At 38.5% G+C, this 14,386-nt stretch overlaps 1 protein-coding gene across 2 annotated transcripts in view; it reads right to left on the reverse strand.

Annotated features, from left to right (window-relative positions):
* Positions 1-14,386, reverse strand: part of CDC42 (cell division cycle 42) — a 45,044-nt gene that overhangs the window by 30,210 nt on the left and 448 nt on the right. The gene's annotated exons all lie outside the window — the stretch shown is intronic.

Raw genomic sequence — 14,386 nt, forward strand, 5'->3', positions numbered from 1 at the left:
GTTCGTGCCTCGGTCCGGGAGGATCCCACATGCCGCGGAGCGGCTGGGCCCGTGAGCCATGGCCGCTGAGCCTGCGCGTCCGGAGCCTGTGCTCCGCAAAGGGAGCGGCCACAACAGTGAGAGGCCCGCGTACCGCAAAAAAAAAAAAAAAAAAAAAAGATTTTCCCTCAAAATATTCAAGACTCGTAGATTTATTCATTCAGTCAACAAACCTTTATTAGACACCTAATAAGTGCCAAGCATTGTCCTATACATAGCCATATCCCCCTCTGCCTGGAACAAAGTTCATGTCCTCTTGGGGCAACAATCCAAAGTGGCATATACAGACAATAACCAAATAAGCATCACCCCCCCCCCATATTCTTCCTTAATAGTATTACTAATACTGACACCCTTACATGCAATTTTCCCATTCTGGTCTCTTAATTAAGGGCAACATAATTCTGTTCTCTTAAGAAAGGGCAAGGAGATTTTAAAACACACTCAAACTTCCCCTCAGTTTCCTGCAAAAGACCAGATAACAAAAGAGAGAGCATTTCACACATCCCAAATCTCAAGTCTCAATCTGCCAGAGCTCTGAGGTCTTGACAACCTGGGGAATAGGACTGAAATTGCACAACTAAGTATGCGTCTTACTTGGCCCACCTAATCAATTGCCAACTGAATGACACTATTTAAATTATCCAATATGGTTTGGTGCTTATTTCAATGTCTATGTCTTTATCCACATCATATCATCTGTCCAAACCTTCGATGTCTAGCCTTACAACTCACCCTATTTCTATCCTAACTTACCACCCCCAAATCCCACCTTAACTGAAACACCTTCCCTAACTATTCCAGCTATCAAAAACTGCCCAAATGGGGATTTCCCTGGTGGTCCAGGGGATAAGACTCCACATTCCCAATGCAGGGGGTCCACGTTCGATCCCTGATCAGGTAAATAGATCCCGCATGCCGCAACTAAAAGCTCCCACGTGCCACAGCTAAGACCCAGCGCAGCCAAATAAATAAATAAATATTTTTTTAAAAAAACTGCCCATATTCTCTGAACTTCCATAGCAAGGCCCTTCTTAGCTCTTAAATCTCATATTTCATACTCCTATCCCCAACACTCTCCATGCTCTAGCCACACAAGTCTCATTATATTCCTCAAACATGCCGAGCCCTGTCCTGCCTGCAGGTCTTTATACGTGCCAAATATGCCTTCCCCTGCTCATAACGCTGTTGACTTCTCATCCTTCAGATCTCAGCTCAAATCATCATCTCCTCAGAAAATTCTCCCCTAAACACACTAACCAGATTACTATCCAGTCCCCTTCCCCCTTACTTCCATCATACTACCCTGTTTATTTCCTTTACAGTACGGTCATAATCTATAATTATCTTGTTTATGTTATATTGCAGTAAAGGAAAACAGATAAAAAATAAGGAAATCTCTGTGAAGGCAGGGACTCATGTATTGCCAGAACAAAGATCAATACTGGACACCGTAGGTACTCACTCAACAAATGTAAAACACAACTGAGCACTTAGTCATGTTGTTTTTATTCACATAAGTTTGTGTTTATTCTAAAAGATTTTAAGCTCTCAGAGAAAAAACTAGGCTTATACCTTATCATCTCCTTCCCAAGGCACTTAATATAGTACTGAGCAAGAAAAAATAAAATTTTTAATGTATGTGATCCCAGCAAGTTACTTCACTTCCATACCTTAATTTTCTCTACAATATCATCTAACTCACAAAACTGCTACAAAGAGAACTAAGCAATGTATATAAAACTATTAATTATCACCTGGCACAGAGTAAACACCTAATATGGCACCTTACTCTTATCCCCAATTAAAATTTGCAAAAACCAAAATGGCCCTATGATAAAGATCGGAACCACTATTGTTAAATGAAAGCATCTAAATACTATAAATAAGAGGAAACTAAGAAAAATCCTTGCTTCTACTTGACAGGGTTATTTGCTAACTTGATCAATCCTTTCTAAAATCCCCTGGATCTGATCTCAAAGAACAGTTTAAACTAAATGTCACATTTGTAGCAAGAGGATTTGGAATGTTACAGAAAGGGTTGTAACCCACCTTTACTTAAAGAAGAGACAAAATAACAATCATAGAACAAATATTTATCAAGTCTCTAATATGCCAAAGGAAGACAATATAGAGTAGGAGTCAAGCACAAAATCTTTCAATTCAAGTAGCCCTAAACTAAGTTCACATCCCCATTCTTGTGTGACTTGGAGCAAGCTACTTAACCTCTTTCCAACACTCTGTTTCTCCATTTGTAAAGCAGAAATAGTATTACCATCACAGGTTGTAAGAATTAACTGAGTTACTCCTCTGTACAGCACTTAACACTCAAATATAAGCTCTTTTAATCATTGTGAAGTGATCCAGATAAACAGTCAATTCAGAATCTGATTATCTAAGCAATCTTCTGTAGGGGGTTGTGTTTATACTCCGTCCAAGAACAAAGTGAAAGCCAATCATGTACCCCTGAAAACAAAATGTGGTTTTAGATTAGGACATAATACACAAGGCAAATTTCTGCTTTCAAAAATTATCGGAAACAATAAGAAACAAGGTTTCCATGTCTAGGCCAGTACCTACCAAAATTTAGTATGTACTTTCATTCTTTGATCTGGCAATTCCATTTCTAAGACTTTCTCCAAGTATGCAAAGAGGTAGACACAAGGATATTTACCAGAGCCTTGCTTGTAGGAGCAAAAGACAGAAGACTACTGACATGTCCACCAACAGGGGAATGGTAAAATAGGTTATAATACAAAGGAATATCATGCAACTATTTAAAAAGAATAAGCTATAGTGCCTGTTATGGACTAAACTGTGCCCACCCCCACCCCCTGGCTGCCACAAATTGATATGTTGAAGCGATAAACACCAGTAACTCAGAAAATAAGTTAGAGATAGAGCTTTTAAAGAAGTAATTAAGGTAAAATGAGATCATATTGGTGGGCCCTAATCTAATCTAACTTGGTGTCCTTATAAGGAGATTAGGACACAGACAAAGAGGGAAGACCAAGTGAAGACACTAAACGTCCACCATCTATAAACCAAGGAGAGAGGCCCTCAGAAGAAACTAACCCTGACAACACCTTGATTTTAAACTTCCAGCTTTTAGAACTGTAAGGAAATAAATTTCTGTTGTTTAAATCACCCAGGCTATGGTACTTCGTTAGAGTAGCCCTAGGAAACAGTGCCAATACAAAGCCAATGTGCAAGATCTTCAAGATATATTAAGTTTTTAAAAAGCAAAGTGCAGAAGAGTTGTGTATAACATGCCGATTTATGTATGTGAATTTTTTTATGGAGAGGAGATACATATATACTTACAGGTGCAGAGACTATGTACAAAGACAGGTGCAGAGACAAAAACACATTTGCTAGACAAAAGTGACTGCTTCTGGGAAGAGGATAAGGGTGTGTCTGGGATGGGATGGATAAACATTTTTCATCATGTTCTCTTTTGTACTGAAGTTCTCACCATATGCATGTAATATTTTCTTTAATTTTAAAAACAAAACTATCAATTAAAATGAAAATCTCCAAAACACATTCAACAATTAAGAAAAACACCACAAGCAAACCTGGTCTAAAAGTTATCAAGTCCTAAACTCACCAAAATCTCTGATCTATTTCATGAGCGTAAGCATTTTTTTTAATGCCCTGCATTGTATTGTATTCTAAGAGCCATAAAAACATTCAATCATTTGTCTCAATAATTCCATTTCATCCACTTAGTACTGCAATGTAAATCACTCAATTTACCAATGTATTTCAACAATTAAAACATTTTTATTCCCATTTTTGAAAAAAATAATTCCACTTCAGATAATTTATGCAAAATGAAGAAAATACTTTATCAAGAAACAATGAAATGCCATAACATTACAACAGAAAAAAATGATTAAGTAACAATACACCAGAGGATGAAATGCTATACATATTAAAAATAGTTGTGGGGCTTCCCCGGTGGCGCAGTGGTTGAGAGTCCGCCTGCCGATGCAGGGGACACGGGCTCGTGCCCCGGTCTGGGAAGATCCCACATGCCGCGGAGCGGCTGGGCCCGTGAGCCATGGCCGCTGAGCCTGCGCGTCCGGAGCCTGTGCTCCGCAACGGGAGAGGCCACAACAGTGAGAGGCCCGCGTACCGGAAAAAAAAAAAAAAAAAAAAAATAGTTGTGAAGACTACCAACATAGAAAACAATGTAAAAAAACAAACCCAAGAAGAGTTAACAGCTGTGCTGGAGTGTGTGTGTCTCAGTTAAAGAACAAGAAACAAGTGTGTAACGGATCTTATTCAATCTTCACTGCCTCAGGACACAAGTTAGAATTTAAAACATGTTACAACAGACTTCTGTTCTTCCAAGAAACAACCCTATGTGCTATAAAAGTCAGCAAAATATTTAAGTTCCTATTATAGCACTACACTGGATAAGGCAGAAACCCTGTCTTCAAAACATTTTAGTAATTTATTGAATGCCTACTCTGTGCCAAACACTATGCTAGATAGCTTGACATACATCACCTTGTATATTTTACTGGCTATAAGCAGAAGAGATTAACACAGTTGTAGTAGTCTGCTACAAAATTACATTATGAACTACAAGTTCCATAGATTTTCAAAAGAGTAATTAATAAAATATGGGGGTGGTCTAGAAGAATGAGAATAAATCTCTAGTTAGATAGAATACCAAGAGAAAGGGCACAAGTAGTGCTAGCCTGCAAAGTGAAAGAAACACACACACACACACACACACACACACACACACAGGATGAGTTCAAGTCATACGGACTGAAAGCTAAGCAGAGGAACTTTCATTTAACGTGGGTGGGGAACAGGAGGCTACCATTTCTTTCTGATCCATGAACAAGTTTTTTTAAGGAATATCAATCTTGTACCTGTATTCCAATGAACTGTCAAAGGTAACCAGATAAAGTACAGGAACTCAGCTAAGAAACTACTTTAATAATCCAAAATTTACATGAAGGACCTGCACTAGGGTAGTAATTGCATGGCAGTAGAGAAGAAACAGTTGACCAGTTTGGGGGTGAAGGGTGGGTTTGTTTAAGGAGGTAGTAAATTAAGAAGGAAGTTTTTTTTAGTTTGGGAAATTACAGGATAGGTTTGTACCACAGATAAATGGAGAAGTTGGAAAAAGAAATCTTAGGGTCAAGCTGTTATGTTCTTAAAGCACTCTTGTGAGAAAACATGCAAAAGAACAGCCTTTCCAGAATCAGAACACAATAATTTGGTCCTAAGTCTATCAAGGATGAAATCACGGCCAGTCTGTATCAGAAATCCCACATACAAACATACATTTGCAGAAAAAAAAAAAGTTACTATAGTACCTAGACAACACACACAGTAAAATGAGTGACAAACTGAGAACCTTTGTTTGAACAGGTTACCAGGTGAGATGCCAACTACAAAACTAACCATGATCACTTAGACTTTGTTATATCTAATGAGGCAGAGGTACCTACATTCAGATCATCATACAATCTAGTTTACAAACTACAAGCCATTTTTAAACCAGATTACCAAGATTCTGAATCAAAGCGGCCTACTAATTTTGATGTAAAATCTGTTAACGGGGTGAACTTCTACAGAAGCATTCAACTGTGTGCTTGAAGAAATAATTTGACAAAGAATAAGAGATGATATAACATTTGCACTAAATTCTATGTCAATGCAGTACAGCTGACATGACTGCAGGCTGCATAACAGTGAGTAACAGTATAGTTCTATTCACTAAGAGAGATCAAGAGAAACAAAAACAACAAAGAGTTGCAAAGACTGAAAAACAACCAATATGTGTTGGCAACAAATCTGCCTTTTAAAGCACACTTTGCAACCAAAGACAACACCATCAAAGCACAAACTTCTACCTTGATTATCAATTGTTTCTATGGAAATTATATACATACACCATATTTTGAGAAGCTAAGTTCCTATAATGATATTCCAGATCTATCATGGAATACATTTGTTTAATGTCTATTTTTAAAGACTTCACATAAAATTAAGCAAAACAGTACCTGTCACTGATTAAGAGCGACTACAGTAATTCCCTCTATCTAGCATGCTCTTCCCTGGATAACTCATTCAGTCACATCCCCTAGAGATCTTTGCTCAAATGTCATTCTGGAGTTGAGAACTCCTCTGACTACCTTATTTTAAACTGCAACCCAAGTTCTACAAACCCAGAAGCACTCCACTGTACCCTGCCTCTCCTTCTTCATTTTTAGCCAAACACTTACCTCCAACTCACACACTAGTATGTCAATTTCATGGGGGCCAGAGATCTGTTTTGGTCTACTGTATTCACTGCTATATCCCCAATACCTAGAACAGTGACTTTGCACGCAAAGGGTTGTTGAATTCACAAATTAATAAAATAGTATGGGTTAGAGATGCAGCAAGTCAAAAAAACTTGTTCTCTGGACTCAGAATATACCCGTTAGTGGGTCCTCTAATCTCCTAAACCCTCATCTATTACTATCTGGATAAACAACAAAACAAAACAAAAAATGTAATACCCTCTGAGAGAGAAGGATTCTAATTTCTAAAGCTTAAGTCACTTCCACAGTCTGAATTAGCTAAAGTAGTTAACAGCAAGTGTTTAACAGCCACCCAGCATCATTTTGGGGAATAAATACCCTGTATCATCTCTAGCAACTTTACTCTCTATTCTGTTCTAGTAATGCACAATTCTACAGACTTTTTTTTTTTGGCCTCATGGCATGCAGGATCTTACTTCCCTTACCAGGGATTGAACCCTCACCCCTTGCAGTGGAAGCACAGAGTCTTAACCACTTGGCCACAAGGGAAGTCCCTCTACCAATTTTTAAACTAGCTAAAACACGATACTTTCCTAGAAGAAGCAGGATCCCCACAAAGTATGTGTACAACATTGTGTTTGCAACTATATCAGAGTGACATAGTTAATGTAACCAATCTTACACTGTCATTTTATAATTAAAACATGCTTCTAATTTTGGAACAATTCACTCAGATTTAAATTAATTAAAATAGTGTATAATGAACTTAAGGAATCACATAATTGCCAAAAAGTTATCTCCAGAATCTGCATCTTCAAAAAATCTTTGCCATTGATTAGTTCTATTTTAAAAGCTGCTTCTATGTCTTAGGTTTCTTTTTTTAGAGTGTGTTTTAATGTTTGTAAAGAATCATCTCATCTTCATATTTTAAACAAGAGAGGCAGAGTGCAAGAGACATATTTTTATAAGAGCAACTGAAAGTAGCAGAGGTAAAGAACGTGCCAACAGAAAACAAACTTTTGTATCTTCAACATGTGTCACATCCAAGACATGAATTAATCTTGCTCCTGAAGAAAAATTACTAAATTACTAAAAAAACAATAATTTTTTAAAAAGAACTAAGACAGCCCAACCTAAATCCTTAACCCCAATCCTGATACACAAAATGATGTCCTTTCTCCACTCTCCCACCTCTCTCAGATAACTATCCAATAATAAGTAATATGATTTTTCTGTTCCTGGCTCTGATTTAACTAGAACCAAGGACAAGTTTTAAGGCAAATACATCATCATTTCCATGTAACACATGCAACCAGAAAAAAAAAATTAATGTAAAAGATGGGATCTGGTGTGGGTTTTTATTCTTGTGAGGGAGAACTGGATTGGGTAGTATGTATGACAAGAAAAAGAAAAGGAAATATGTCAAGTTATAAAATACAAAAAACTTACAGATTACTACCACAAACTCCTAAAAAACTTCTCGTGTACGTTAACAATTTTTTTTTAAACACAGAAATTCTTTGGATCGCAAATAAAATAGTTAAAAATTATATGACTTTCAGAGCTTTAAAAAAATGGCTTTGAAATTACTGCAAGCTTTTCAGAATACTGGAAAACAATAAATACCTAAACTAGGATCACTGATCCAAGCAAGAACAAAGGAAACTGGAGACAGTGACTCCATTTCAGAAATTTCCTTTGTAGCCACTGGACAATCACTTCCCCTGTCCCTAATAATGGTCTGCTTTTCCCTTCCAATACCTTGCCCCATTTTTAAGTTGAGATGGAGTTACTCCCCAAAAGACACCCCAAAGATGCGTTTTATATGTAAAATGCTAAATTCCATCCCAAGGAACTACATATTAGCAATTTCTTTACAATAGCTCTTGAGTGGGGTTTAGGCCACAGCAGGAATAGATAATCTATGGCCTCTGCTGTAGTCTCTACCTTTCACGTGCCTCAGTAACTTGAGAAAATTTTTCCCATTTTTCTACCCATAGCAAAGCCACACCAACAGCCCCTGAACCTAACAGAGATTAACAAGCCAAGAGACACCAGCATCTCCCAGTCCACTTTCTCAAAGCTTTACAGGGTGTTCCATTGGTGGGGGAGGCAGGGCCATCATCAAACAAGTTTAAGAAACACTGAATTAGGACTTCCCTGGCAGTCCAGTGGGTTAAGACTCCACACTCCCAATGCAGGGGGTGCAGATTCCATCCCTGGTCACGGAAGATCTCATACGCCGCATGGTGCAGCCAAAACAAAAAAAAACAAAAAAAAAACCACTGAATTAAACAGATTCTCTGATGATCTAACTTCTATGAACCTTTAATAATCTTGCACGCATCATGAATTTCCAAGATGGGGATATAATAAGTAGGGCTTCCAATTTATTTGATACCTACCCCCATGGAAATCTCTTCCAGGTATTCCGAAACACACCAGAGAAACAATACCGGCGTTACTCTTAAAATTTAAATTATCCCTTATCCCCATCTCCACTGATTATCATAAACTCTTAGGATGAACTAACATTCCCTTTAGCCTTATGAACAAATAAATCATAAGACCTAAAATAATTCAAACATTTTCATAGCTTATATTTTGTAGTATGTATACTATTTGTACACTTTCTGAAACAAATGAGAGTATTAGATATTGATTTAAACCCCAGCACTCTAATATTCACAGGAACTATCCATTCGTTCCTAGTTATCTGATAAATGAAAATTTACATTTTAAAATCTAAGTTTATTTTTAAATCTTACTGTTAAACTTCACAATAAAAATATAGTTTTCTGGCAAAGTAATAAGTGATATAGATGGTTTAATTCCACTTCAGAAGATTCTAAAATTGAGCTCCTCTCAAATACCATTCAGCCGGTGAAACAAATACTAGTAACTATAGTGAAGTTGTATTAGGAATGAAAATCCCTGAAACCACACATAACAATGATTCTTTGTTAAGAAACTTTATTCTTTTACTTCCTACTCTTCTTCATCTGCTTTTAAACAGATTTAAAAGCAAACCAAAAAAAAAAAAATTACAAATATCCTTAAATTGTCTACCAACAAAGCAAATGGACTGTAGCTGAAATCTTGCTTATGATTTCTTCTACAAAATTTATCATCTCATATTCTTTAACACTAATTAACATGGTATTCTTTCATTCCGCCTCCATTTCTCCCTCTGGTTTCATTTGATCTGTTATTCTCAATCTCTTCTGTTTACACAAGGAGTAACAAAAAGTGATCATCTTTTTAGCTGAAAACAATGGCTGTGGCTTAATATCCAACAGTAGACAGCTTCATATTGCCATTTGGGACACAGAGAATGGACACAGGTGTGCCTGAGACATTGATCCCCCAGCTCTCCTGGGGCTGCAGCACCTCTAGCAAGCCAAGAATAGTCTTATCCATTTACTCCAGTGTAGCATACAATATTTTTCTATGTCTCCCTTGATTTGAAAAGGGTTAGGAAACACTGCTCTAGAGAATGCACTGCTACATCAAATAGTGTAAGAAAAAAGAAAAATTCAATCAAGTCCTTTAAAAATAGCAATATATTAAGACTAGATTTTAGTTATTAACATTTTCCCTTGGGACTTCCCTGGTGGTACAGTGGTTAAGAAACCTCCTGCCAATGCAGGTGACACGGGTTCGAGCCCTGGTCCAGGAAGACGCCACAAGCCACGGAGCAACTAAGCCCATGCACCACAACTACTGAGCCTGCGCTCTAGAGCTCACGAGCCACAACTACTGAGCCCTCGTGCCGCAACTACTGAAACCCACGGGCCTCGAGCCCGTGCTCCACAACAAGAGGAGCGACCACAGTGAGAAGCCCGTGCGCAGCAATGAAGAGTAGCCCCCTCTTGCTGCAACTAGAGAAAGCCCACGCACAGCAATGAAGACCCAACGCAGCCAAAAATAAATAAATAAGTAAATAAATTTTTTTAAAAAAAACATTTTCCCTGGAGATTGGAGATATGGTTTATTTTAGTAAAAAAAAAAAGCAGAAAACACTTTTTACATTTAATCAGCTAAATGCCAACTTTGTATTTCACCTGTTTTCATAACCAACAATTATGTGAACGATCCTAATCATATGCTCTTCGTAACAATTAGTTTTCCATAAAAAGTCACTGCATTCAAACATGTAACTGAACTCAAGTTCAAGCAGTTCTAAAACTAGAATTTAAGACTATTTTAGTTATTATTAAGTGGGTAATGACTCTTTAGTAACTAAACAACACATTAGTTCCTGATAATAAGCAGACATGAGGTGATTCTACACAACAGGCAAGAAACTATAACTCATTCCTTTAAAAGCCAAATAGGTTTCACATTCACTTCCTGATTACAATCCTTGCAATAAATTCTGATACGCTGCCTGAAAGAGACCAGGTTATACTTAAGTAGGGGGAAAAACAAAAATAAAGCATTCAACACTTTTTGTGAAATCCAGCAGTCTTAAAGAAGGTGCTTCAAACATCAATGTGCATAAAAATCACTTGGGGATTTTGTTAAAATTCGGATTCTGATTCAGTAGGACTGGGATGGAGCCTGATATTTCTAAGGAGCTCCAAGCTGATGCTTATGCTCCTGGTCCACAGACTACATACTGCATACTGGAGAACTTACACCCCTACTTCCATGACACTGGTTAAGATAATGGATAAAAATTTAAAGCAGACACTAATCCTCACCTCATTTAATTTTTATGGTTTCATGAGATTAATCGGGGGAGGGGGATGGTTATTAAACTGTTGATGTTTGAGAGAAACGCAGATAACTTCTGAAAGGTAGGGGCATTAAGAGAGGTTGTAATAATAACAAGGGCAAACACCTACAAGAGCACTTACTATGTGCCAGTGAACTGTCTTAAGTACTTCACTTAGATTAACTGATTCTCCTAACACTGTGAGGTAGAAACTATTGCCAGCCCTATTCTACAGAAGGTAAACTGAGTGACAAAGGCTTTACTCAGATTGCATGTAACTAATAAATGCCAGAGCCAGGATTTAAACCCAAGCAGTCTAGTTCCAGAGTCTACACTTTTAATCACTATACTAACAGTGTCTCTCCCAAGAACATACAACAACAGAATTAAAATAGCAAATCAAAATGGCTTACTCTTAGAGAAAATGATGCAAGTGTTAAAAGTGTAAAGTGTTAAAGAACAGAGTGAGCAAGAGAGGTTCTCTTCAGGTGACTGACCACTGAGGCTTGGTGAACACCATGACTTAACAATATGTAGTATTTTGCTATATTAGAAACTGTTCTGGACTTCAGCGTAATATCTAAATAGTTGAAAAAAATTTTTTTTAAATTTTTTTAATGCGAGACCACTTCAGTGGCAAAATGGGGTTTCACTTCATGGAATAAGCAGTTTGAGACCAATGTCCCAGGGGCGACTAGTAACGAAGAGTTCTGACATCCAGGACATAATAGCAGCAGTGGCAGACACAGCTGAAATGACAAGTAATGAAAATTGCTTTAGCAAAAATATTTTGGACTGAAGGGATGAGTAATTAAAAGTAGAAACGTAAGGGACAAAGCATAACATGACCAGGAATTTGCTACTGTTGAGTTGAGGGGAAGAAGTGGAAAAATTAAACTGCTATTTCAAACAAAGAAATACAGGAAGGAAACAAACATTAAAGTCTGAATAATTTTTAGGAGAATAAGAAGTGGTCATCAGAAAAGATTTTCTAAGCAATGGTTAACTGTTCAGACAGTACAGCTGCAGAAGATACAGGACTAAACAGATGGATATGGTCAAACAAAAGTAGATGAGTAATCATCACTTCAATGAGCCCAAATATGAATATGGCTGACCAAGCACAAGAGGTCCCAGGAAACACAGTACACAGGCCTACAGAATATGCAGAAGGTGAAAATGTTAACCTTCAGACATCACATTCATTCATTTGACAAACATTTCTTGACACACATCATGGGTCTGGCACTATTCTAGGTGCCAGGGATACACGGGTGACCATACCAGGTGAAAATCCCTGCCTTCATAGACTTACATTCTAGTGGGAGAAACTAATAGACTTGGAAGAGAATACTGAATATTCAAAGCCTAGAATGAAGCCCTTTAATATAGGAGAATATACAGATCTATTTATGGGACATAAGTTAACAAAATATTAACCCCTTCTTCCCCAGCAGAGGAAGCTCTGTAGCCTGAAGTGTTCCTCATTAAACATTCTTTGCCCTCTCAGAAAAGACCCTAAAATGATAAATGCATTTAAAATATATCTACAAATAAAGTACAATTTGACTTTTACTTCCAAGAATGGCTATAAGTACTACTCCCAGACAGGCAGCACAATAAATTGTACTTCAAAGTTTTCCAAATGCAACACTTCTTGGATCAAAACATTTTATTAGTGTAACCATTTTTTAAATAACTGGAAATGCTTCTATAATGTACCACAAAATTATAAGTGGAAAAAGTATCCGAATAAAAGAAAACAAATCTTGAAGTTACAAAAAAGTCAAGATTTGGGCTTGGTGGACTTTAAAAGAATCTCACCAATATTTGATTTTAGCCCCTGATCACCCTAGGCTGTAACACCTGCCTCAGACTGCCAAAAAATTAAGTTCAACTGAGTACAGGTGTCAGTTATTACGTGCAAAAATTTTAAGAGGCTGTGACACCTTCTGGGTCTGTCTACCAACACCTACACACTACAGAAAGCTGATTTAAACCTACCACTTCTTTTAAGTGTTTCTTAACGAGCAATCTGTTCTCTCTATACAAATAAGGAGAAATAAGAAAATACTTGTTTCAACATGAACTATCCTTATAACAATGCATTACACAGTTGGATCTCATTTGCTTTACAATGCTAACATTTTTCTGTGCTACAGTACCCTGGATGTACCTAACATTCTGGAGAACAAATACTGTTATCCCCAAAGTCTGAAAATGTTACTCACAGAAGTTTTTTTGGTTAAAAAAACCAAAACCCGTTTTTAATTACAAAATTAAAGTGACTAGCAAGCAAAGATTAGGTGTAAAATGAACTGATTCTCTTTTCACCACACCCTTGCCACAAAAAATGCACGAGTGTAGACTCAGGTACGTACTCTGAATCAGTAAGTCATATGGGAGAAGTTAATCTGGGAATGTCATTTTGGACCAAAGAAATGCTTCCACAAATAAATTAACTTCATTCCAGTACTCAAAGGGATCTTTAAAGTTACTGCCTACGCAAGTGTTGTCTTACGCTTTATTTCCTGGCACAAGTTCATCTTGAGATTTTAAACCTTCCTGGCTTTTAGATGCATATGAGACGGCCAGGATTTCAAAAGATTATCTCTGAATACGATGAGTTGGGAAACAGGCAGGATCTGACACTGGGTGACCCAACCGAGCCAACAAAATGCTGTCTTAATTTAGTGAATCCCTGACTTGTAGGAGTTAAAAACTCTCACCCCTTATATTGCGATGACGTAATCTTCCCCACTGCATTTCTCTTGGACTTAAAGGGGAGGACAAAAAAAAAAAAAAAAAAACGAACAAAGAAAATTTCCCCCTAAAGAGAGGAATTAGGCAAACAGCAGAACGACAGTTTCGGGAGGTGGTTAGGTAACTCCCTGAAAGGGAAGCTTCAGCTGAATAGGCAGGAAGAATTGGAGAAGGAAATGTAAATGGTATTAGGAACTCGACCTAAGGCAGGAATAAAGGAGACTAGAAGAGCGGTGACCAGGCCCACCCCGCGGCACAAGGCGTCGGGCTGCTCGCCCCGCTGAGGCGAGCAGCAAGCAAAGCCCCAGACCGTCAGCGAGCCGCGCGCTGCCCGGCCGCCACTTCCCCGCCGCGCTCGCAGTCCGCTCCCCTCCCCCCGCCCGCCGCAAAATGTCCGCGGCGGCGCCCGGCGAAGCAGGAAGTCGAAGCCGGGGCGCGGGGGGCAGACCCGGCCTGGGAGTCCGAGTCACCGCCACCCCGCACACCCCAGGCGCCCGCCAGCGGCTCCGCGGTCCATGGCGTCCCGGACCGCCGCCCGCCCTAGGGGTCCGCGGCGCCGGGGGGAGGGGAGCGGGGCGGTCGGGATGGG

This window comes from Physeter macrocephalus, chromosome 3, assembly GCF_002837175.3.
Source record: "Physeter macrocephalus isolate SW-GA chromosome 3, ASM283717v5, whole genome shotgun sequence".
Classification (NCBI taxonomy): Eukaryota; Metazoa; Chordata; class Mammalia; order Artiodactyla; family Physeteridae; genus Physeter; species Physeter macrocephalus.